Source organism: Camelus dromedarius, chromosome 12, assembly GCF_036321535.1.
Source record: "Camelus dromedarius isolate mCamDro1 chromosome 12, mCamDro1.pat, whole genome shotgun sequence".
Lineage (NCBI taxonomy): Eukaryota > Metazoa > Chordata > Mammalia > Artiodactyla > Camelidae > Camelus > Camelus dromedarius.
The window spans coordinates 34,454,824-34,480,338 of record NC_087447.1 but is presented as its reverse complement, the minus strand read 5'-3'; the positions used below and the strand labels follow the sequence as shown (position 1 = coordinate 34,480,338).

At 47.8% G+C, this 25,515-nt stretch overlaps 1 protein-coding gene and 1 non-coding gene across 3 annotated transcripts in view; one reads left to right on the top strand and one right to left on the bottom strand.

Annotated features, from left to right (window-relative positions):
• The window catches only part of NAV2 (neuron navigator 2), a 690,497-nt gene that overhangs the window by 204,215 nt on the left and 460,767 nt on the right, over nt 1-25,515 (top strand). The window lies entirely within an intron of this gene.
• Nucleotides 20,459-20,591, bottom strand: LOC116155499 (small nucleolar RNA SNORA1). Its single transcript, XR_004139390.1, has one exon. It is a non-coding gene; the product is annotated as a small nucleolar RNA SNORA1 (small nucleolar RNA).

The window sequence follows — 25,515 nt, the reverse complement described above, 5'->3', positions numbered from 1 at the left end:
GGTGGGGGTGTGAGGAGTGCATACCTGCCCTCTAATCCTGAGCCAAGAGTCGGCTCCCTTGCTTTCGTCCCTGTGAATCAAGGGATGAGGAAGCTGACCGCCACTGCTATGTGCTATTCTGTACCTATGAGCATTCTGCAGAGGTGGCACCTGAGGCTCAGAGAGGTCAGGTGACTTTCCCAGAGCCACACAGCTAGTGAGCACAGATAACAATGCCATGGGCCACCAACCAAGAGCCTAGAACGTTGCCGGGCTTGATGGCTGTCACATCACGGATGCTCAATCTGACACCCGCCACATCTGTAAACCCTGGTGTCTGAGCCTAAAGCCCACACTGTTCCCTCCACGCCAACTGCCTCAGAGCTCTTCAGTGCCCTGCACTCCTCTTTCCCCAGTCTTTCAAATTAAAAGGCCCCTCTTTGATCTTAATCAGAGAGGACTTTAGTGAGAATTACAATAGTGGCTTAATCATATTCCCAGTTCTAGATCTGTGTAAAATTCCTAGTCTTGAAAGCACCGATTCCCTGCTAAGCTCTGCTCCTAGAAGCACTTGAATCAGAACATCTCTTCCCCGGAGAAGCCTGCTCCCTGACACACCCCTCTCGCAGCTTTCCGGCAAGGGCTCACATGGATTTATTTTAACTACAGTGATAAATTGACAGCTCTCCTTTTTATCACAGAAGGTAATGCCAGTACAATGACAGCCTCAGTCCTCTCGCAGCTTTGAAACCCCATTAAAATAAACCGTGTCTGTGTGCAAACCCTTGTGCCTTTGTGTGGACCGGATAAGAAGTGCTCCTCAGTGGTGCTGCAGTGCAGTACACACACCGCACGGTGAGGACGTTCCAGTTTCCCTCTCGGCTGTCTCTCCAGCCACCGACGAAACGCCAGCTGTAGCTGGATGTCTAATGGCAGCTGGAGGAAAAGAACTTGTGTCTTCATGTTTCTTCTCCTGGAGTGCTGGGCTCACTCCAGCTCAGACTGTTGGATTCTGATGTAGGTGGTCCATGGATGCTCCTTCCAGATATACGGCAGGACACCAAGCTGCATCCTCATCTAAGGGCTCACCAAGGTGGTCAGTTTAATTTTCAGTTGTTCCAGGCAGGTAAAGGGACTCTAGTCCTGTAAAGATCTGTCTGAACCAAAAGGGGACCATGGCTGAATTCTACCATAAGCCTTGAGTTTACCTGTCAACTTGAGTTCTGTGAACACTATTTGGTTCAACTGTGAGATTCTTCCTGGCATTGTGGCAGCTACCCCTGGGCCCAAGAGACAGGGGGCCCAAGAGACAGGGAGCCCAGCGGCTGGGGGCAAATGGCTAGTCTTGGTACTGCCCGGGGACCCCAGTAATACAGATCGGCTGGTTTTGTAGGAAGTTTGTGTGCAGACAGGAAGAAGAACAGAAGAAAGAGAATCTACACTGACTGAGAACCCAGACATTACCCTGGGTTCGCTCCATCCATCCGTACAGTCACATCGTGAAGATATTTGTAGCAGCTCCGTCTAGGTCTAGGATTCAAGGAAACTGAGGCCCAGAGAGGCATGGTAACTGGTCCACAGTCACCCAAATACCATGGAAAGATTCTGGGAGCAAATCCAGGTAGGGCTAACTCAAATCCATGCATTTTCACTCTCACCTGTGAGAGCAAATTTCCCGAGGATCACAGAGGTACCTTTATTTTGTTTTATGTGGGGTCCTTGCCTTCTGCTGCTGTCATCCTTGCAGGCAGCGAGAACACTGTCCTGGCGAGGGAAGTCTACATCAGCCCAGAGCCAGGACAACGGAAGATTGTTTCTGTAATATTTATCCCTGCAAAGTAAATATTTCTGTCTCCATCATAGTCCAGAATTTCCCCATTGACAGCTTCATAGATACGTCTTTTTCTCCCCTCTTGAACATTCGGCCGTTGCTGGGGACAGGACAGCCAGGCACAACTGGTTCTTTTCACTTTTGACTGTGGACTTCTCGCAGCCAAAGGAAGAAAGACAGGCCAGTGACCCACTCCACCCCGGAGAGGACTGGAGCTGGGGCTCTGGAGGGAGAAGGCAGGCTAGGTCCCCAGCAGTCATCCTCGGGGAAGACTCACCCAGCAGAGAGCAAAACTGGGGCTCTCTGTATGGTTGTAGACAGAGGTGTATGGTTCTCTGAAGTCATCATGTGTGTTATTTCTCTCATGTCCTCACACTCCCCTCCCCTCTCTCTTTTCCCAACAGCACCTCTCAGAGAGGCTGAATAACCTGTCCAAGGTCATGCACTAGTAAGTTCTGTCTTTCTGCCTCCCCAGTCCTGGGCTCACCCACTGCTCTGGAATTGGAAGTCCCTTCACGAGCCGGGCCTGCCTGTGTCCCAGGTCCACGTCTCATGCCATTTAGGCCACTCCCTCCAATGTACACATTCTTCCTTGTCTTTAGAGCTTTGCATAGCTGTTCCTGCTGCCTGGGTCTCTTTCTCCCCATGGCCGAGATGGGGCCATGGAGGGGATGGGAGGGCAGGGAGGGGACTCAGGAGAAATTGGGGCAGGCTGAGTTGGATAGTGTGTGGGTGTGTCCCGGTCCCATTCTGATGGCATCTGTGAGTCCTGGGTGCCTGAGTTGCAGGGATGGGTCTTTAAAGTGACCCAGAATTCCAGAGCCTAGTAAGATCTTTCCTTGAACCCCAACCATAGGTTAAATGCTCCTAAGCTCTTCACATACTTGATCTTGTTTACTTCTTACGAAAACACCTCCCAGGTAGGCCTGGTTCCTGTTCCTGCATCACCCGATGGGGACCCAGAGGAACCGAGAGGGTGAGCACTTGCCCCAGGTCAGGGATATAATGGGCAGAGCCAGGTCTCAGGACCCAAGTCTGTGCTGTGACCTGTGGCCTTTTCCAGAAAGAGGCCTCCCCACCCCCAACCACACACACCCTGGGAATACAAAGGGGAGCTCCTTCTTTAATTCCAACCTAAGTGGATCTGATTCGCAGAATGGAGTTAAGCCAAAGTCATTAACTTTCATTTCGGATGCACTGCCTTGGGTCCCCGTGTGCTTCCACTTGACAGGCAGCACTGGGGAAAGCAAGGCTCTGGTCCACAGAACACACACTTTTTGGATGCTGAACAAAGCATCCTTAGGCTCTGCCATTCAGAGAAGTCAAATGGCTTCAACTTCTCTGTGGTCAGGAAATAAACGCTTATCCCTGGGTGATGGAATTCTGGGTGATTTTTCTTCCTTTTTTTTGTATTTTTAAAATTTACAAGAGGAAAATATCCATAACCAAAGAAAAACATTTTAATAATAAACACACAAACAAGCAAGCAAGCAAGCAAATATACTTGCAAGATGCCAAGGAGTTGTCAGAGCTGCCTGCCCTTGCTCGAGCATTTCTCTTAGCCTGGGATGCACTCCCTTCTGTGGTATAGGAAATAGATTGGGTCTGGATCCCTAGTTCCTGGCGTTGGCTCCTAGAACCCTTGGGATTTCTTGAGTGATTGAAGTATCTTTTATTATTCATAAGGAGACCCTTTCGACCACACTTGAGTTTAAGCTAAAGAGGTGGCGTATAGTGGGGAACTGAGACAGCTTAAGGATGGGGTTGGTCATCAGAGAGACCTAGAAGGTTGGACCTTTCAGCCCCCACCAACCTCTGAGGAGGGGAAGTGGGGGGCTGCAGATCAAGCTCTATTAAAAAAAAAACTCTTGAACAACAAGATTTGATGAGCTTCTAAGTTGGTGAATGAATCCACATGCGAGGTATGGGTGCACCCCAATTCCATGGAGACAGAAGTTCCGATGCTTAGGACCCTCCTGGACCTCGTCCTAAATACCTCTTTGTCTGGCTGTTCATTTGCATCCTTTATAACAGCCTTGATGAGAAACCAGCAAATGTGAGTAAATGTCTCTCTGAATTCTGTGAGCCGCTCTAGTAAATTAATCGAACCTGGGAAGGGAGTTGCAGGAGCCTCTGATTTATAGCCAGTTGGTCAGAAGCACAGGTGACAACCTGGACTTGTGATGGACATCTGAGGTAGGGGCAGTCTTGTCGGACTGAGCCCTTAACCTGTGGGATCAGATGCTGTCTCCAGGTAGATCGTGTCAGAATTGAGTTAAATTTGTAGGACAGGCAGTGTTCGCTGAGAAATGGAGAATTGCTTGGTGGTGCTGGGAAAAACACTTTGGACCCTCCCTCTTCATGCATTAACATCTCACCCATGTTGCAGGGCCCAGCTCAAAGGCTGCTTCATCTGATCCTTTCCCAAGCCGAAAATAACTCTTGTCTCTTGTCTCTCTTGCCCACTAGAATAGACGCTCCGTGAGGCAAGGACCTTGTCTGTTCACTGCTTTATCCTCAGGATCTAAAGGAATGTTGGGCACATAGGAAAAGCCCGCAAGAATTTTTTTGGTGAATGAATGGATATTCTCATAACTGATTCTGAATATCCATCTCCATCTAACCTGTGGTCCCTTCTGTGTCATGCTGACGCAGCTCTTTCTCCCTCCTCCACTGGCCTGGGAGCCAGTGAAACACTTATTTTTGTGGCCCCCACAGCACAGGGCTTGGCCTTAGTAAACGAGTGCTTGTTGTGAACTTGCAGGTGAGGAGCTGGGCTTATTTTACCCCAGGACACACAGGGCTACCTCTCCCTGCTTTTCTGGAGAATAAGCTGGGTTTTCAGGAGCAGATGACAACGCTAGCTTCCTGGGGAGGGAGAACTGCCCCTAACCACCCTGGGACGGGGGGTATGAGGTGCCATGGCTCAGAGAGGGTGTCCCACGATCCCAGATTTGCTGCTTTGTAGGGAAGGAAAATTCAAAAGCACAACAGAAAGTCTGCTTGAAGCTAAACTTAGAGATGTCAAGTTGACTTATCTGGCGGCTGCTCTCACCTGGGCCTTCCTCCCAGGCTGCAGAATTAGCCCTTTAGATGTCAGGTGGAAATCTGCATCCCTTTGCTCCTTCCCTTTCGGCACTTTGTTTGTGAAATGTCTGTATTGTTGAAGATGGGGGCGTAATGGGAAGCCAGAGACAGGATCTGGAGAGGCTGAATAATATAGCCTTTGGGCTCCAGGGTTGAAGATACAGCCTCAGCCTTGTCTCTGCTCTGCCCTGGGTGTTGGTCCCTTACGTGTCCTGATCCCAGATGTCCTCATTTCTAAGATGGGGTGTTGATAATGATGGTATCTACCTTCCAGGATACCAGAGAGATTTAAGTTTAAAACACTTAGAACTAAACTCTTAGGATAAAACATAGGGGTAAATCTTCATGATTTTGAATTTGGCAATGGATTGTTAGATATGAGACCAAAAACATAAGCAACAAGAGAAAAAACAGATAATCTGGACTTCATCGAAATTGAAAACTTCCATACATCAAAGGACAACCCTACAGAATAGGAGAAAATATTTGCAAATCTTATATCTGACAATTGTCTAATACACAAGAATATATAAAGAAATTCAGCAGAATACATAAAGAGCTCAGCAATAAGAAGATTAACAACCCAATTAAAAAGTAGTCAAAGGACTTGAATAGACATTTCTCCAAAGAAGGTGTACACATAGTTGAGAAACACATAAAAAGATGATTAGCATCATTAATCATTAGGAAAATGCAAGTCAAAACCACAGTGAGACACCATTCACACACAGGGATGGCTCTATTCTTAAAATGGAAAATGACAAGTGTTGGTGAGGATATAAAGAAACGAGAACCCTCATGCCATGCTGGCAGGAATGTAAAATTGTGCGCTGCTCTGGAAAATACTTTGACAGTTCCTCAAAAAGTTAGCCACAGAATTACCATATGATCCAGCAATTTCACTATTTGGTGTATACCCAAAAGAACTGAAAATAACTGTCCTAAAAAAGACTTGTGAATGGATGTCCATAGTCACAACAGCTAAAGATGGAAACAGCCCAATGTCCAACAACTGATGGATAAACAAAGTGTGTTCTATCCATACAGAGGAATATTATTCGGCCATAAAGAGGAATGGAATACTGATAAATGCTACAACATGGATGACCATTGAAAACATGCAAAGTGAGAGCAGCTGGACCCAAGAGATCATATAGTGTACAATTCCATTTATATGAAATATCCAGAATGGGCAAATCCATGAGAGACAGAAAGCAGATTGGTGGTTGTGGGGGAGGGGAGAATGGGAGTGACTCCTTAATGGGAACAAGGTCCATCTCCTTTTGGGGTGATTAAACTATTTTACAGCTAGATAGAAGTGATGGTTATACAACATGGTGAATGTACTAAGTGTCACTGAATTGTACACATTGAAATGGTTAACTTTCTGTTATGTGAATTTTATCTCTATTAAAAAAAAAATAGCTCAGAGAAGGCAGTCAGTAAATGGTGCCTTTATCATCTTGTCATTAATGTGTCCCCTTCCCCCCAGAAATCAGCTTTCCCCAGAGGCTGGTTGATGAGGTGGGTCAGGAAGCTCCAAGACAGAAAGTGCAGAGATGGAAGGAAGGGATTGGGGACAGCCACAGGTCTGAACCTTCCAAGCACTATGTGCAATAGGGTGACCCTATGGCGAACAGCCTGAAGGCAGGGAGACCTACCCCCACTGCCCGGGGGAGACCACACGGGCAGCGCTGGCAGACATGAGGCGATCGGAAGGGGCCGATGTTCTGACTGGTCCAGGCCATGGACATGTGTGCTGTGGCAGCTCCTGCCACCTCCCAGCAGACAGCCAACTCGCCCAGGCTGCTGCCTTCTGGGTATCTATTTAAAGCCCTAATAGGTGCTCTATGCCTTAAGTCAAAGGTCAAGGACAAGTTCTGTGTCTCTGAACCATAAGATCATGGATCGGAAGAGGACCTAGAGCCTTCCATCATCCCTCCTTATTTTGCAGACAGGGAAACTGAGGCTTGGAGACTTGGCACCAGCTCGCTACAGCTTTTCTCAGCCACTCTCCTCTGCCACGGAGATTGGAATTTTGGGTCATCTCTTTGCTGTAGCAGTCCACCTGCAACATATTTTTTCTTTGAGATTTTTGTATCTCTGACGAAAGAATTGGAGCCGGGTCAAAAGATTAAACAGGCAGCTCTACAGCATTCATCTGGGGAAAGCATCCTGGCTTCATGGAAAGAGCAGGAAAGCTCGGATGGCTTAAGGCAGTCCTTCCTACCAATAGCAACAATCACCTGCAGGTTTTGAGATGGTTAACCTGGTGGTCAGTGCATCGATGCCAGAGCCAGGCTGCCTGCATTTGAACCCCAGATTGTCCACTTGAAAGCCGTGTGAGTTTGGTTAAAGGCTTCATCTCTCTGTGCCTCAGTTTCCTCATGTGCAAAATGGGATTAGTAACAGTGCGCATCAAAGCTGCCAGGACTACTCCTGGCACATGGTAGGGGCTTAATAAATGACAGTGATTGTAATTCTTCTTACTGATATTAATTAGTCTAATCCTCTAGGGAAACCTGTGGTAATACACTGAAGGGCGTGGCCAAGGACAACTTCCCAGAAACAGCAAACCATCAAAGCAGGAGTGGACAGCATCATTCCTTTTGAAAAACTAGCCACTAATTGCATTTTCACAAAATCTAATTTACTCATTGACTTCCTGTTTGGGAAAAGCTTACATCTTTGAAATCTAATGACTCTGCCTTGGCTTTGAGCTCAGGAGGCATTTGAACTCTGTTTGCTCTGACTAGAAAGTTGTGGCCCTGACAAGATATCTACAGGGCGGCCTTCACACTTCCCTCATGCCTCTTCTCAGAAGTCACCTTTTCAGTGAGCCTGTCTCTGGGCATCTTCTACATAATTCTAGCAACCCCATCTCCCTACACCTCCTGTCGACTTTCTCAGTTTTGCTTTTTCCTTCTTAGCACATTATCTGACATATTTATTTATTTATTTTGTTGACTGTCCCCTCTTCTTCCCCGGCCCCTCAACCAGAAGGTAAGGGTTTTGAGGTCAGGAATTTTGACCATTTTGCTCACTGTCTTTTCTCCAGAGTTCAGGGCGTGCACAGAGCACTTTCCCCATGAGTGTTTGTTGCATGTGTAAGTATACAGGTGGGAAGGAGAATTGGCAGGCTGGTTCTGAATTTAAAATTCACCTGGTACAGGGTGCTCAGTGGAGAAAACCAATCTTACTGAGCTCTCCCTCCAGGACAGCCTTGGGCAGGTATATATTATTTCATTTTGTCTTCATGAGAGCCTCGTGGATGTGGAAGTTAGGGCTCGGAGTGATGAAGAAACTGATCGGTCTTCCGGATGATGGGTGACCAAAGGACCATGCCCTTGCCTCCTGGCCAGAAAGCGATGCCTTTGCCCTCCCCTGCACCCCAGCCTGTGGAGCAGGCCTCCTGGGTGGTTTCCGAGCTGGCTGCTTTGCAGGGCCAGGAGGCCCATCCCTCTTCACCTGCTGGCGTGTGTAGGCGGCTCTTGGCATGTGTGCTGAGTCAGGCGGTCTGAGCAGCTCTCAGCGCTCAGAGGTGGCAGCCTAATTAAGGGCTTCGGAGCTGGGGGGGGGATGTGGGGGGATGAGCTGGGGATCGTCTGAAAAGTTTGCCCAGAGCCATGGTCTGGAACAGGGCTCCCCTGACCTCTGTCCCCAGGAGGATGGGATGCAGGGCAGGGCCAAATCGGCTCTCATGTGTGTGAAGGGAGTTTTCTGTCAAAGGAAGATACCAGGCGAGTTAGAAAGATCTGGGTTCTTACCCTGGCTCTGCCACTGACGCATGTGTAATCGAGTAAGTTTACTGAACATCTTTGAATCCCCCTGCTTGTAAAATCTCAGCAGTAATCAATGCCTGCCTTCCAAACTTTTGGGGGACGATGGATGAGACAAGATACGCAACATGCTGACCCCACATACAAAACAAATGTTATTTGATGTTTATTCATTCTGAGCCACAGTCTCTTCATCTGCAAAATGAGAGGTTTCCTTCAGTAGACATGGTCCGGCACACAGTAGGGGCCAAATAAAGGCTAGTCCCCTACCCATCCCCCTTCCTTTCCTTCAGCATCAAGTGTCAGGCCTCCGTTATCCCTGGGGATGCAACACTCCCGGCCCCACCCTGGAAGTTTTCCATGGGCTTGTGGTTAACGAGCCAGCTTCCCAGGGCATTCGGGCTGAGGGCTGGGTTTCATTTTGGAACTCTTGTGTTAGAAGCACCCTTCCTCCCTCCCTTCCTTCCTTTTATCCAATGCATTTTTTTGAGGACCTGCTGACTGTCAGGAGCTGTGCTAGGCACTGAGACTAGAGCTGTGAGCAAGACAAGATCCCTGCTGTCACAGAACTTACATCTGGTTGGACTCAGGTGGGGAGAAAGAAAATAAACACATATACAAGAAAAGAAGCCCTATGACAGCAGAAAATAGAATTGTATAATGAGAGGTGGCAGAGGAGGGTAGTAATGCTATGTTAAATGGGGAGCCAGGAAAAATATAACTAAAGAAGCAGTATTTGAACCAAGACTTGAAAAGTCAAGAGAGGCCAACCATGTTCAAGAATGGGAGAAGGGGTTTCAGGCTGCAGGAACATCATATGCAAAGGCCCTGAGGTGAGATGGAGTTAACTAGTGCCTCTGCACTTTTTAATGGGAACAGTGGGCCCCTAAGTGAAGCCACAGCTCTGCTCCTCCAGCCCAGGTTAGGCGAGCAGGCTTCGTCTTCAAGAGTGGGCTGCCCTGAAGATCCTGGGCCTTTCCTGGATGTCCTTCCTGCAATTTATTTGCTGCAACTGGCAGAGGTTAATTATGTCTTTGTTCCTCAGGACCCCTGCCAAAGCCAGCCCTTCTCACAGATGCTCATTTAAATTAGAGGGATTGTTTGCTGAAGACTCGATTGATTAGTGATTAATTGCAAACTGGTCCTATTTCTGAGCCCTCCTCATGGGCAGAAGGAAGAGCGCTGGGCAAGGCTGACAGGTGTGAGATGCCTGGACCTGCCAGTCCCGGGAGAGGCCAGTCAAACCCCGTCAGCCCTCTTCCTAAAACTGTCTGGGCTCCGCACTGCAGCCAGAAGGCCACCAGACCTGCTGGCCTCCCACGAGAGGTACCCAACGCCTGGGTCCCGTCTCGTCCTCTCGGTGCAGACTCTCCTGCCAGACTTCCACCTTTGCCTGCCTTACCTCCTCTCCCCCAGGGGGAAGTTTTACTCCTCCTTCCAGGCTATACACAAATTCTGCTTATATGAGGCCGTGGGGGAATTCTCCTCTCCTTCCTTATTTTCCTAGTTTCTCTTAAGCCTTTTAAGGCCTTGGTCATAGCATACATTCTGCTACAGAGCCTGGGTCCCAACTATACTGTGAGCTCCTTGAGGGCAGGGGATCCAGGCAGCTGTATCTCTGCAGCTCTAGGTCTTAGCACAGGCTTGCATAACATTCATTCATTCATTCATTCATTCAGCAGATGTTTATAGAGGGTCCACATTGTTCGAGGCACAATGAGAGGCAAAGGGAAACAGTTGTGGGCAAGGTGTGTTTCTTGCTTTGAGTTGCTCCTCGCCTCGCACTGGGGACTGGCCATGAAGAGCCCATTGTAACACTGCAGGCTGAGCATATCAGGGTGCAGACTCTAATGGGTGGGTGGGGGGGGCAGTTGAGGGTGGGCTGGTCCAGGAAGACCTCTCAGAGGAAGTGACAATTAACACAAGTGGCCTGAGGACACAGAAGGTCAGGGGAGTGAAATAGCCCAAGGTCTCACATCTAGCACATGGCGAGGCGAGTCCTCAGATCCGGGCCTCCATCAGTGCCCTGTGTGCACAGTCATTTGTGGAATGGGTTCCCCTCCGTCTACACCCTCTTCCTCCCAAGTTAGCACACTCCTTTCTGCTCCTGCCTCCCAGAGTAAAGAGGAAAAGGATCAGACCCTCTTGGCCAGAGTCTGGGCAGCCTTGCCACAGTCTGCTGCAAAATCTTCTGTTTTCAAGCTACTTCAACTTTTCGATGACTCACCAGGTCCTTGGAGTCACAGAGACTGTCAGCAGAATCTGAGGCTGGCAAATACACGTCCTATCACAGGGTAGCAGAGGACAGCTTTTTTCTTACTCGTGGTTGCTTTTTTTTGTTTTCCCTATTCAGAAAATAATGCATGCTAATTGTAGAAAATCTGGGAGAAAATACAAATCACCCATAATGCCACTACCCAGAAATAGCTGTTGTTAACATTTTGGTGCATTGAGAACATTATTTTGGGATATTATTCAGAAATTGCTGCAATATGTAATTACTGTTTATTAATTTATGCAAATACACGAATATGATTAACTTGTATATACTTAGGTTATTGTAAAGACTTGCATACTCCAGTGCCTAGAAATCTCAACAAAAGAGAAGAGAGAGAAAGGACTAGCTTTTATTGATAACCTACTATGTGCCTGGCTATAATTAGCACTCTTCATACTGATAATGCAAAAAGCAAACTTACGTGATAAAACGAATGTTATCGCATTTATCTTGATGACGACTCCGTCAGATGGTTATTGTTCTTATTCCATTTGTCAGATAAAAAGAAATTGAGGCAAGGCCAGTAAACTACATAACCGAGGGCACAGAGCTAGGACGCAGTGGGTGGCCTCGGGATTGAACTCCTGGTCTGTCCTCCAAGAGCATGTTCTTTCCACCTCATCAGGTGATTTCAGTGGCCTTACTGAGGCCTCAGAGAGAAGCATACGTGTTGCCCTTGGAGACAGCCAGGCAGAGGTGGCCAATGACCGTCCACTGGGTGCTAACTAACATCAGTTCCTCATTAAGCCCTCTGATGGGCCCAGCCCTGGGTGAGCCACTGGGACCATTCACAAGGAGCAGCCCCATCTCTGCTTTCAGGATGCTTTTCTGGTCTTTGCAAGACCTCAGAGGAGAGAAAGGATCTCAGGGTATCAGCCCTGGGAATGAAGAATAAAGGATGGCTTTCAGAAACTTTTCAGATCTATCCTTCCATAGTGTGGTGACAAATGCCAAATCCGAGGAGCCCAAAATTCAGATCTCTGCTCCTCAAAGAATAGGGCCTATGTTGCTTGACTCATCTTTTTAACCTCAAAATACTTCCTCCAGATGAAGTCTTAGATGGTAGATCCACATGTAAACAGATTAAAGATGGAAGTGTTTTGGCAAACATCATGGTAGGGGTCCCCAGTCACTGCCTGTTGGGATGCTCCGTGACCTCCCAGGGGGCTCTGGAGGCCCTGCCCCATCCTCAGGGTCCCTCTCCCTCCATCCTTCCTCCATCTGGGGGCAGACATTGAGCTGCACACAATGGTATAACCTCTAAACCAGTTGGTGACTATCCCCTTACCCGATTCTTCTCTGTGACCTCCTGCCCAACATCTTGCCACCATCCAGCCCCTGCCTCAACCCCCTGGCCACCCAACAGTCCAGCAGCTAACAGGCAGGGCCTGGCTCACACCCTGTTCTCTAGTGCCACCGTCAGCGCGTGTTAACTGTTGGGTTCCTTGCACTACCAATTATTAAATGTGTCGAATATCCCCAGTCCTTGTGTGCTGCACACCCGCCATTCCCAAGCATGGACATTTTTCTCACAGACATCATGCCATTTGTTCTTTCTTGCTGGAATGCCTTCCTCTCCTCCCTGTCTGCCGGGCCAGCTCCTGCACATCCCTCAAGACCCAGCCTCTGTCACTGCCTTCATGAGGTGGTCCCTGCTGTTCCCAGGGAGCGTTCATGGTTCCTGCTTCAACTTAATTCTGTTATTGTCCTTTCATGCTGAATGACAGATACCCCGTTTACCTACCTGTTTTCTCTACCAGACTGAATATTTTAAAAAGGCAGATTGAGCCGAAATTATTCCCTCTCCAGTATGTAGCCTATAGTCAGCATGCACTCAGATGGGGTGATGTCTCTGTGGCCCAGCGAAGGTGTTCTGGAGCCCTTCAGTTTGGCTGCTTCAGGGCCAGCAGTGCTGGTTCTATATTTCTAAGGTGCATTCTCTCTTCCCTGCTGCTGTCCTCTACAGAATTAAAATGTCTTAGAGTAGCGCTTTGTCTACCTCATCAAGGCATAGCCTGGTTCCCAGGACAGCGCCAGGCACACAGAATGCCCTCTGTCCATGTTTGTAGAAGGGTGGACGTCTTGAATAATGCTGTTTCTGTAAATAGTATGCATGGATTATCACCAAACCCTGTGATGTGGGTCTAATGCGATTCTTATTTATCACACGAGGCTCAGAAATGTTAAGTCCAAGGTGACTGTTAGTGGCAGAGCTGAGATTTGAACTCCAAAAGCTAAGTTCTTGGTTAGCCTCGACCCTGTGCTCTACTTGCTTCCTTTGCAGGGCTGCGTTTCTGGTCCCCATCCTCACATACTCCCTCCTCCTTGAAGAGACTTGCCAGCTCGCCCTCCTTCACTGCCTCGAGGCCGGGTAACATGGTGTAGGTTGGGGCCACTGACCAAGATATCCGTGTGGCTGTCTTGGCCTCGGGGCTCTGGCCCAGCTACTCCTGGGGCCCCCCAGCTGGTCCCAGTCGGCCCACTCTCCCTATGCATCCTTCACGCCCTATCTTTTTCACAGCTCTGCTTCCCCTCTTGTCTACAGATCGCTCAACAAAATGTTTTCCATCATTGCTGGCTAATTTTAGCCCTTTATCAGAGTTATTTCCGTTGGTAAATAGCTTCCTGGCACGGGGTGGGCAACCCTGCTCAGGCGCCAGCGAGCACGGCGCGGGCAGGAGGTGTGCGGTGGGTGGCCGTGGGGAGAGAGGGGAGCATCAGGCGACGTGGGCCCGGTCCGGCCTTTGGGGACTGCTTTCTGCTCTGATGGCGGCAGTAGCAGCAAGACGCTCTTTCAGTCCCCATTTCAATTTGCTAAAACCCTTCTTGGAGAAGGCAACGTGTGCCGAGAGCCTCGGAAGCAAGACAATCAGCAACTGGCGCCCAAAATAGCCTCGAAAGCAGCAGCATTTTGTTTTGCTCCTGGCTTTTCATGCCTGCGAGGGGAGGAAAGAAAGGATCCAGAGCATTTTCGGCGTCCAAACACACATCTATTTTACAATAAGACAAATGACTTGTATGCCTGCTATGAAATCCAGCAGCGTCCCCTCCCCACCAACCACCCCTTCTCCCAGGACCTCGCCAACATTTCCTTTTGTGGCTGCGAGAGAAGAAAATAGCAGCTCACGCAGTCTCCAGCGTGGCGGCCTCCACCGCCCCCGGCTCTGCCTGTGAGCTCGGCTTTTACACGCCGGGATTATAATAAATTAACGCCACGCGTGCTGCTGCAGCTGCTGTAATGGCTTTCCAGAAGGTGCTTTGAGAGCCAGGCTCTGCTGGAGAGAAATGAGCCAGTGATTTGCTCGTGGAAGCCTCTTGGCCCCAGTCAGAGGTTAAGCCAGGCCTTTGCAGAAACCCCTGGCTGTTCTCTGAGTGCTGCCTGCTATCCTTGTGCCTCTAACAGGGCTGTGGACCCAGCCTCATTTCCTGGAAGAGATTCCTTGATGACCAGGGAGGCAGCCTGTGAGGGGGTGGGGGCAGCCCCCAGGGGAGAGCAGGAGACCTGGACTCTGGTCCCAGCCCTGCCCTGACTCAAGGAGTGACCAACCAGGCTACCAACCCCTGGAGACCAGTCCCTGGGGGAGTAAACTCACAGAGGACTGTGGAGATACCTCTCCTGTAAAGCACTTACACGATGAGAATTTAACACTTACTTGTGGAATATTTCGACCATCTAGATCAGGGGTCTGCAGACTCAGGCCCCTGGGCCAGATCTGGCCAAATGCATCCATTTATGTCTTCAGCTGCTGTCACAGGACAATGGCGGAGTTGAGTAGTTGCCGTGCAGGGATGAGAAGGACCCCAAAGCCTAAAATATTTACCTTCTGGCTCTTTACTGGGAAAAGTAATCCCCTGGTCTAGATGGTAAGTCCCCCCAACGCGGAAACTATGTCCCTTGTGAGAGGTTTAGGGACACTCTCAGGATTATTCACCTAGTAAGTGTGGGTCTGGAAGTCTCAACATTCAGGACTGTCAAGGCAGTTAGCAATTAAATGTGCACAAATAGAGGTGGAATTTGACAAATAAAGATATCCCTCCCAAGAGTAAAAGTCATATGGCACAGCGGGGTGAGCTCAGTGTCAGGAATAAGGCTTCTGAGCAGGGTCTCCATTGAAGCAGACTCGCCCCTACTTCCTAACCACATGGCCTCGGGAAAGTACGTAATTTACCTCTCTGAGCCTTGGTTGCCTCAGCTGTAAAATGGGTATAATAATGCTGATTTTTTTATAGGACTATTATGAGGATAAAGGATGATAATCTATGCAAAATGCTAGCACAGTGCCTGGCAGATACTGGGAGCTCTCTCTGGAGCTGGTTCCCCTCATTGATCATACTTCTCAACTGAGCCCCCCCGGCAATGATGTGCCCTCCCTTGACCTCCATCTCCATGTCCCTCCTAATGCAGATTACATGGCTGGACAGGGACAGAATGAGAGCCCTGGGATCATGAGTGGCAGCAGAAGGTAGAGATTGAAGGATTTTAGAATCACTAAACCTGAGTTCCGATCTCAGCCTTGTTACTCATGGAGCCATCTAACCCTGAGCATGTGGGTTGACCTCTCCAAGCCTCAGTTTCCTCATCTGGAAGATGAAGGAAAATAGACCCTTCCTTGCAGGGGCATAATGAAGCTTGAACGCAATAATATGTGCTACGTATTTGGAACACTCCAGAATCATCGGTAGTAAGCCCTTAGTTGCTACTCTCCTCCTGGATGAGCTGGCTTAGATAGATTCTTGTTTTTCCTGAGTTGTTGCAGGAAGGGGTAGCTTTGGGTGTCTGTAGGCCCCTGGTGGACCCCACCTTGGGGGTAAGAGGCTCTAAGAAGTCTTTTGTCCTGTCCCACTGAAGTGGAAAGTTCTATAAAAGCCAGAGGTACAGCAGGCCAAACCAGCTTAGCTACACTCCTGGCATGGGGACCAACCAGTGACTTTGAAAATGTGTGTTTTCCTGGATAAAACCTCTAATTGGACAATTGTAGGTCTTCTGGCTTTATGTCGACTTTATGACTTTGAAAGCTCTTAAGCTGGGGCGAGGAAAAATTTATGAATGGGATTTCTTTATTTCTGTAGCACTCTGACTCATGCTGTCGGCCCAGCCAGGGGGGCTCGGCTTCCATTACTTGTTAATTTCTCTTTGCCGGGTGGTCCTGACTCTGCCCACTCCGTCACTGAGCCATGGCCAGTGGGTACTGAAACCTAGACAGGGGGTTTCTCGCTGCTTAAAAGATTGTGCTGTACCCAGACTGATTTCCCAGGCAGAGGAATATGGTGCTTGGGAATTTCTCAGGGAAGCTTTGCAGTTTTCTCAAATTTTGAAAGCTTGTTTTTACCAGAGTTCTTAAGTCCCTCTCATAATCTGAGTTCAAGGCATGTGGCTTAGAGGAAAGGCCAATTCCTAGGCTGAGAAACATTTCCTTTGGGTCCCCACATCCAAACTGTTTTGAAAGTAGACAGTAGAGCTACAAAGACATGTCTGAACCAGTGTAGCAATGAGACAGACTTCACTTAAAATTTGTGTTATTTAGGGTAATGTAACTCTATAACAAAAGACCCAAAAATGTATAAAGGATCAACCCAATAGAAATTTATTTCATGTTCACATAATAGTCCAAGGCTGACGTTTCTTGTCAGTGGGTGGCTCTCCTCCACCCAGTGATTCAAGAACCCAGGCTCCTTCCATCCTACGGCTTCTCCGTCCTGCATCTAGCCAATGGAAGGTGAGAAAGAACGTGGAGAAGGCTCACCAGCTTCATAAAAGCCTCAGCCGGGAAATGACTCTCATCACCTCTTATATTTCATGGGTGAGGTAACATGGCCATGCCTAGACATAGAGGGGGCTGCCAGCTGTAGTTGCTCACTGGGAAGTTCCTTCACATGCACTGTGTACTATGGAAGGAAGACCATGAATTTTAGGGACAATTAGCAATATTTGCTATGGAGATGGAAAAATACCAAAATGGAGTCCATAAAGAATTAAATACTGCTAGGGTGCTGTTGGGTCCAGCACCTGGTCGAATCTCACTATCTTTGCCTGCATCCCCAGCCCTTAGAGAGTGCCAGGCATGAAGTAGATGCTCAGTGAGTGCTGGGGAAAGGAGTGAATGAATGAACCTGTGAATATTCAGCCAGTTCTATTCCTTTGTTCCCTGGCTTGGACCACTTAGTAGAAAGCCCAGATTTCTGGCCAACTGCTTCAGGCAACATGGAGAGGACATCTGTTGGGCCAGAGTCCAAGAGTCGGTCAAATGTTCCCCCTCGAAAGAATGCAGACACTTTTACTTACTTATCTAATTTACAAATTGCTTTTGTTGAAGAGAGTAAAAGTGATGTAAATTCAGGACTATCCAAAAGGATCTGGTGTGTGGATATTGTACCCAAGGAGCCACAGGATTTCTGATTAGAAGCTCCCCTACAGGGCATTGAGGCCCCAGCTGCACCTGTTAACCAGCTCACAAGCCAGCCCACTTGACAGTGGCTGCCTGGGCTTGGCTTCTGGGGGAAAGTGTGCTGGGATTGATTAGCAGAGTGTTCTGCAGGCAAGGGGGAGGAGATGGTTAAGCAAATCCCGTGTCCTTGAGAGACCTTACCAAGCTTCAGATTCCTGTATTTTAGACAGGGAGGTGGAGCCACCTGCCATGGGAGATTTAGGTTGGAAGGCCTAGATCAGGAGGCGCTTGGAGCCAGGCACTAAGTAGATGAGGACAGAGAAGGGCAGAGCAATCAGAAGAGAGTTCGCTGGAAAACTCTATTGGAAATTCAAGAGAGCTAAGGGCAAGGGGCCGTCAGCTATGGTGGCTACTTCTGAGAGAGAAAAGTGGAAGCAGTGCGTGGGGTGCAGTGGGGTTTGGAATCTGAGACTGACATGCTTCATGCTGAGCTTGGTCAACCTTAGAGGGGTGTTACCGGCCAAAATATGTTCCTCCCAAATTTGTATGTTCAAGTCCTAACACCCAGTATTTCAGAATGTGACTGTATTTGAAGACAGGGTCTTTGAAGAGGTAATTAAGTTAAAATGAGGTCATTAAGTTTAAATTAGTGTAGGTCCTAATCTAATCTGACTCTGGTGTCCTTAACCAAAAGAGGAGATTAGAACACAGGTACACGCACAGAGGTAGGACCTCGCGGAGACACAGGGAGAAGATGACCATCCATAAGGCAAGGAAAGAGGCCTCAGGGGAGGCCAGCCCTGCTGACACCTTGATCTTGGACTTCTGGCTTCCAGAGCTGTGAGAAGAGAAATTTCTGTTGCTTTAGCTACCCAGTCAGTGGTAGTACTTCGTTATGTCAGCCCTAGCAAAGTAACATGGGGGAAAGGAAGCCTGCAGTCCTTGCCTGTGTTTCTCTCCAGGGCATATGCCACAAGGTGGTTGCATGAACTTGGGTAGGGGTAGAAACTGCAGGAGGCTCTCCTGGGCCTCAGGGATGCCCTGGAGCCTGCAGCCTCGCAGGCCTCTCATGCTGACCTGGGCCCATGGACACCATGGCCGCTACCACCTGGTTCCTCCTCTGTGCCTCCCTGTGCTGGCTGCTGGGGGTCCTGAGACACCTGGGTCTTGGCCTCCAACCCATGTGAGCTCTGTTTAGAGGGAGAGGAAGTCTTGGATCCTAAGACGACATCGATTACAAAATACTACCCATTCAATAACAGTGTTCCAGGAGGCAAGAAATAATCAGAAGCATGGATTGTAAGACCTCTTCTGATTTTAGTCCAGGGAAAATGGGACCACCTGCGTGTCTTTGAATCAAGGAAGAGGCGTCAATCAGTGGTTCTAGTACAGGGGTGTGCGCTGTGACAGGGAGAGCGCTGGGAGAGATTGAGGAATTCTGTCTTGGGAGGAGGTTCAGGACCCTAGAGAAGGCATATCTGAGGAGGAGTATGCCAGGCCAACCACGCAGGAAGGGTATTCTCAGCAGAGGGAACAGCATGGACAAAGGAATAGGATGAATACATATCTGCAATAGCAAGAGTGTAGGAAGAAGAGAAAACAGAGGTGAGGCTGGACAGACGGATGAGTGCAGACTGTGAAGGGCCTGGAAGGCCATGCCCAAGGTCCTCAGCTGCTTCCAGAGCAGAGGCTGGGAAAGGAGGCTGCAGGCCAGGGGAGCATCCCAGGCCCCTTCAGAACAGGGGGTCCTGAAGCAGATGTGTCACAGCTCCATCTCCTCTGGTGGCTCCCTGGGTGGGAGCACAGACGCTTGGCAACTAAGGGATGGTCTATGTAAAGCCACTTGTGAGTTGGCTCTAGAATGTACACTAAGGATGGAGAAGGAGACGGGGAAGGAGCATGTCTGGAGGAAGAAGGCCCTGAGGAGGAGTGGGGCCTGGGGCAAGTCCCTGCCTCTCCCTGGGCCTCGGCTTCCTCAGTACCTCGTAGTGGAAAGTTGTGCAGGCTAAGGAGCCAGTTGCATGGGTTCAAAGCCGGGCTCTATCACGTACCACGTGTGTGTGATGGTCAAATTACTTAACCTCTGGGCCCAAGTTTTCTCCTGTGTAAATGGGATAACAGTGGTATCTACTGTTTAGAGTTGCGGTGAGGATAAATGAGACAAGGCATGTAAAGCACGTTGCCACGTGCAAATCACTCAAAATCAGCTACTGTTAAATATGATGAGATGATGATGATGGACTAGCTTTGTGGGTTTTTAACCTGAAACGATATTTTTTCCAACATACTGGGAATGTCAGTGTGTAAGGAAGGTGACACTGAGCTCTTCTGGTTGACGCAGTGGAGACCTTGAGCCCAGGCCCTAGACATCCGCCTTTCTGCAGGGTGGTTTCCTAGCCCACCCAGGACACCTTTGTGGAAACCGTAGGCTCCCCAAACCCCAGTTGAAAGTGATTGTCCCAGAGGATTCGGGGATCCCTCTTAGCTGCTCCTTTGAATCCAGTTCTTCCTTCTGAAGCCCGAGCATCCATCTGGAATAGCAGTCCTTTACAGCTCAAAATCCCTTTTCCAAAAGCATCAACTGAGCCAGGCCCCGGGGAGGGGACGGTCTGGTTAAGGCAAACCAAACTGGACATGGAGTGGTGAGGAGGTTATCTGAGCAACAACCCTGGCTGCAAAGACCCACAGACAACCGGGTACCGCCTCCACGTTTTTTAGTCAATACATTTTAACTTTAGGAATTTGACTTGTTCTGATTCATTGCACTGCCCATCAAAGTCACCTTCATTCCTCCAAAGCTTGAGTCAAGACTTATCTTCAAGATAGGCCTTTGCAAAAGATCCCATGCTTAACCCACAGTTGTTCTGTCAGCCTTCTTGCTATCTTCTTAGTTGGGTTTCTGTTATCTCCACTTGCTACCGACAACATACTTCAAAAAGTATCCCACTTAGAATCTTTGGGATCTACTTTCTCAAATAATTTAGTTTAGTCCCCTTAAAGTAAAATTGCAAGAAGTACGTTGCTATTTTGGCTAATGACCTGAACTATATTATTCCTTAATACATTCCCCAGATTGCGGCTGTGGTACATCCAATGTTTACTCATAACCTTAGTGGAAAAATGTTACTGGTCTCATTGTCACCACTGCAATAAATTTGCTGTGATGTGAGCATAACCTGTCTCAGTTTAGCCCCAGTGACAATTTTTTGAACACTGTGATCAGCAGTGCCCTGCTCATTAAGAATGAGGCTTTACCTCCACATTTTTTAAGTTGAAGTATAGTTGATGGACAATATTATGTAAGTTACCACTAATCTATTCCCTATATGTATAAGTCTGGTTTTTTTTTTGTTATATTCAATAGTTTGTTGTATTTTTTAGATTCCACGTATAAGTGGTATCATACAGTATTTGTCTTTGTCTGGCTTATTTCACTTAGCATAATACCCTCCAAGTCCATCCATGTTGCTGCAAATGGCAAAGCTTCATTCTTTTTTATGACTGAGTAGTATTTCATCATATATACACCACATCCACTTTATGCATTCATCTGTTGATGGACACTTAGGTTGCTTCCATATCTTAGCTATTGTAAATAATGCTGCTATGAACCTTGAGGTGCATGTATCTTTTCAAATTGATGCTTCCATTTTCTTCAGATGTATACTCAGGAGTGGAATTGCTAGGTCATATGGTAGTCCCATTGTTAGCTTTTTGAGGAATCTCCATACTGTTTTCCACAGTGGCTGCATCAACACATTTTTTAAGATAAGTCATCCTGATGCTACTGCCTCCTCCAGTGAGAGTCCAGGGTTGTTTCTCCTGTACCACTATCCCCTTCCATACCTATGGCTCCTACTCATTCTTCAAAACAATCCCAAATGCCACCTCTTCCAGGAAGCCTTCCTAAATCTCCTCAGTTAGAATTTTTACTTCTCCCTCTCTTGGTCCTTCCTTGGAACTTACACAGCATGTATGGTACTCTGCTTGAGTTTGAGTTATATCTCTTATTTCCGTTGCTATGTTGTAAGTTCAATGAGGGCAAAGATTTTTATCATACTGGTCTTCATACTCCCATGTATATGGGAAGGCCATGGACTGAGCTTCAACTCCTAGGTCTTTCTGTATATGTAAACTTAGACAAATTATCTAATGTATCTAAGTCTTAGCATTCCAGTCTGTAAAATGGGGGTAAAAACCCTTTTTTCCCACAAGCTTATTGTGAGCATTAAATGATATGACTTGTATGAAGTAATAATGAAAATGAAATAATTATACTAATGAGAGCTAATAGTGATTAAGTTAGTTACTGAGCTAAACTCTTTACAAGCTCATTTAAAACTTTTTTAAAATTTGGAAATAATTCTAGATTTGTAGGAAGTTGCAAAGTAGTACGACGAGATGCCTTGTACCCTCCGCCCAGTTTTCTCCAGTAGTTAAATCTTACGTGATTATAGTAGTGTCAAAACCAGGAAGCTGACTGTGGCATGATGACGTGTGAGCACAGTCCTGGGTCCACTTGTGTGGATTTGTGTAACCACCACCACAGTCAAGACACCCACCTTCCACCTTCCACTATGCTTAACTCCCATTGACCATCAGTATGCTTTCTGTCTGCATGCTTGTGTCATTTCAACAATGTTGTCTGAATGGAATGACAGTGTGTGACCTCCTAAGATTGACTTTTTTCACAGTGTAATACATCCAAGTTGTTGTGTGTATCAACAGTTCATCCCTTTGTGTTGCTGAGTAATGTTCTGTGGTGTGGTGGTGCTGTGGTTTAAGCGCTGAAGGATGTCTGGGTTGTTTCTGATTTGGGGCTATTACAAATAAAGCTGCTGTAAGCATTCATGTGTAGGTTTTTATGTGAACCTAAATCTTCATTTCTCTAAAATAAATACCCAGGAGTGTAATGGTTGGGTTCTATGGCAAGTGTACGTTTGATTTTTAAAGAATCAACGATTTCCCGGAGTAGCTGTACCATTTTACATTCCCACGAGCAATGTGTGAGCAATTCAGTTTCTCCTCATCTTTGCCAGAATTTCATGTTGTCGCTATTTTTTTTAAATCTTAGCTCTTCTAATAAGTATGTTGTGACATCTCACCATGGTCTGACTTGCATTTCCCTGGTAGGTAGTGATGTTGAGCACCTTTTCTTATTTGCCATGTGTATAGCCTTTTTGGTTAAATGGTTCTCCATATCACTTGTTCATTTTCTAATTGAATTGCTTGGGGTTTTTTTTAATGTGAAGTTTTCATTTTTTTATTGCAGTATATTCAGTTTACAATGTTGTGTTAATTTCTGGTGTACTGCATAGTGATTCAGTTATAGATACATATATATATATTTCTTTTCATTTTCTTTTTCATTATAGGCTATAACAAGGTATTAGTTTCCTGTGCTATATAATGTGGAGTTTTGAGTGTCCTTTATATAATGCTAGATATGAGTCCTTGGTCAGCACAATTGGTGGTTTGCACAATTAGCTCATTTAATCTTCATAACAACCTATAAAGTGGATACTGAGATTATCCCAATTTACCAGATGAGGAAGTCAAGGCAGTGACAAGTCAGCACTATGCCAGGCACGCAGCAGGTGGGGAGTAAATAAGAACAGTGAGCTTGATGCAGATGGAGCTTGGACCTCAGGTGTGTACGACTCCTGGTGCTTTGGTGGAAATGATGGGGCTGCTGGAGATAAGGATAGGAAGTTCAAAGTTAAAGCCAGCAGTAAGTAGAGGGATTTAATATCAGCTCATCAGTCCCCTTTAACAGGCTGGGAAGTTGAGGCACAAGCATTAAAACAGACTCCCATCTGGAAGTTCCAGTAAGCCTGCTGGGATTATCTCTTCTTTTCACCCACATCCTACCTCACTCTGGTACCCAGTTTCCACCACAGGGATTTTTTTTTTTTTTTTAAGGGAAGGGATTTCTCCCATGCTTGCCCTTTCCAGGGTGCTGGGAGCAGCCTAATGTCCTAGGAAGCACAGGACCAGGATTTGGAATGCTGGGTTCTGGTCCCAGCCTGGCAGTGAATAGTGTGGGAATCGAGTACTTTACCTCCCCAAACTTTCCATCTTCACATCTGTAAAATGGGTGTAACAACAGTAGCTGGCTGGCAGGGAGGTCATGTAGATTAAATGGAGTATCAAGGTGGAGGACAGGGACTTTGGACACACACATGGGTTCAGGATGAAGCACTCTCCTTTCTACCTATGTGACCTTGAACAAGGTGCTGAACTTTCCAAAGCTTCAGTTTACTTATCTGGAAAATGGGGACAATCACTGTTCCTATCCTATAGGGTTGGGGTGAAGATTACATGAGGTGATACATATAAAGTATTTGTACAGATCCCATCTCCAGATGAAAGTGATTCATACATGAAGCACTTCCTTTGTGCCAGAATCCACTTAAGTTGAACTCATGCAAAAAATAAGATTAGGCACCATGACAAGGATACAGGTGCAAATAATTTACTTGGGGTGGGGGGGATCCCAGGAAGCAGAGTGAGAGAGAGGAAGGGAGATAAGGAAGGGAGTTGCTCTGTGGGTATCTGGGGCTCAGTCTCACTGGGCACCTTTTGGGAGACCATGAAAGACATGCCTCAGAATCGTTGCCCTGGGTGGGTGAGGAGGCTGTGGTGTTTATCCATCCCCCAGTCCTCCTAGGCTGAGGGTCGCTCCTGGGACATTAATTGACTGTGCTTTTACCTGCCCTGCGCTTGAACTAAGCATATACCCATGGCCAGAAAGAGAGAGAGAGAGAGAGACTCTGGAAGGGAGGTACAACGTACAGCGAGCCTGAATTCTCTCCAAGGGGACTTGGGTGGGTGCTGGCAGCCTCTGCTACACTGCATTAAACATTTAAAACATTAACTCATTCAATCCCTACAACAACTTTAAGAAATGAGCACAATTTCCATCCCCCTTACAACCCGGCTCCCAAATATTCACAGACACATTCAAGAAGTGAAACTCCCACAACATGCTACAAATCCTTGCCCTGCGCAGTGCCCTCTGAAATTTTCTGTATTTTTTTCTCATGTTATTTAAAAAATGCTATTTGTCACCCACTAACTGTTTTCATAACCCAGTAATGGGCCGCAATCCACAGTTTTGGAAAAGAGGGTGCCCTAACATTCGGTTTAATAGGACAATGTTGATGACAGTGATGATGTCATGGGGCTGGCATCCAGCCTGGTGCCCAGAAGGTGCCCAGAAAATGTTGGTTTCCTTGCTTGCCCCTCTTGGCAAACCAGAGCCCGTGAGCAGCTGCCTCCCAGACTTGCAGACAGAGGCCCAGGCTGGCCCCAACTCGTCTCCTCCTCTGACCCAGACTTGCCCCGCTGGGGTCTGCTCAGCCTTCTCCAGGGGGATGGGCACCATCTTGGGCTGTGACCTCCAAGTCACCAGCTCCCCAGGAGCCAGCCCCTCCTTGAGAGGCGAGGTTATGCCCTGTCCCCGCGACGCTGTCACTTCCTTCCCCTGAGTCTTTCTGAGTGAGGATTGTTCCCCTAATCAGGATGGAGACGCAGCTCATTACAAGCTGGTGAGGCAACGGCTCTGTACTCCAGGCCCGAGACAGGCTGTCTGGGAGCTTGGCCAGCTTCCCGCTGCCCTGGACACCAGGGCAGTGGCCTCAGAGCAGAGCCAGCCCGCTGGGTTGGTTTGCCCCCTTCCCAGGGGACACAGGCCGACAGACACTCTGCTGAGACTTCCATGGCTTCTACTATTGCAGAAGCCCTGCTGTGCTCAGACAGTGAGTTTCTTCCAATACTCAGTGCTGCTTCGAGAGCATCTAAACAACATCTTTAAAAATAACTGACACTTATTGGGCATTTACCGTGCACTAAGCACCATGCTGAATACTTTATATGCAGTGTGTCACAGCGTGTAGTCCTTACAGCAGACCCACTAGATAGGCATGATTAGCCCCACTCTACAGATGCAGAAACTGAGGCATGGGATGTTTTGGTACCTTGAGGAGTTCACCGGGCAGTTAGCAAGTGGCCACACCCAGCTGTCCCCAGATTCCATACCTCCTCACTCATCGCCCTGTTGCCTGCAGGAACAGCACCCAAAGTCCCCCCTTCCTTCTGGTTTCCAACCCTGGCTTCACTCTGTGCAGCAGCCAGGTGAGTTCCCACAGGTGACTTGGCCTCTCTGAGCCAAGT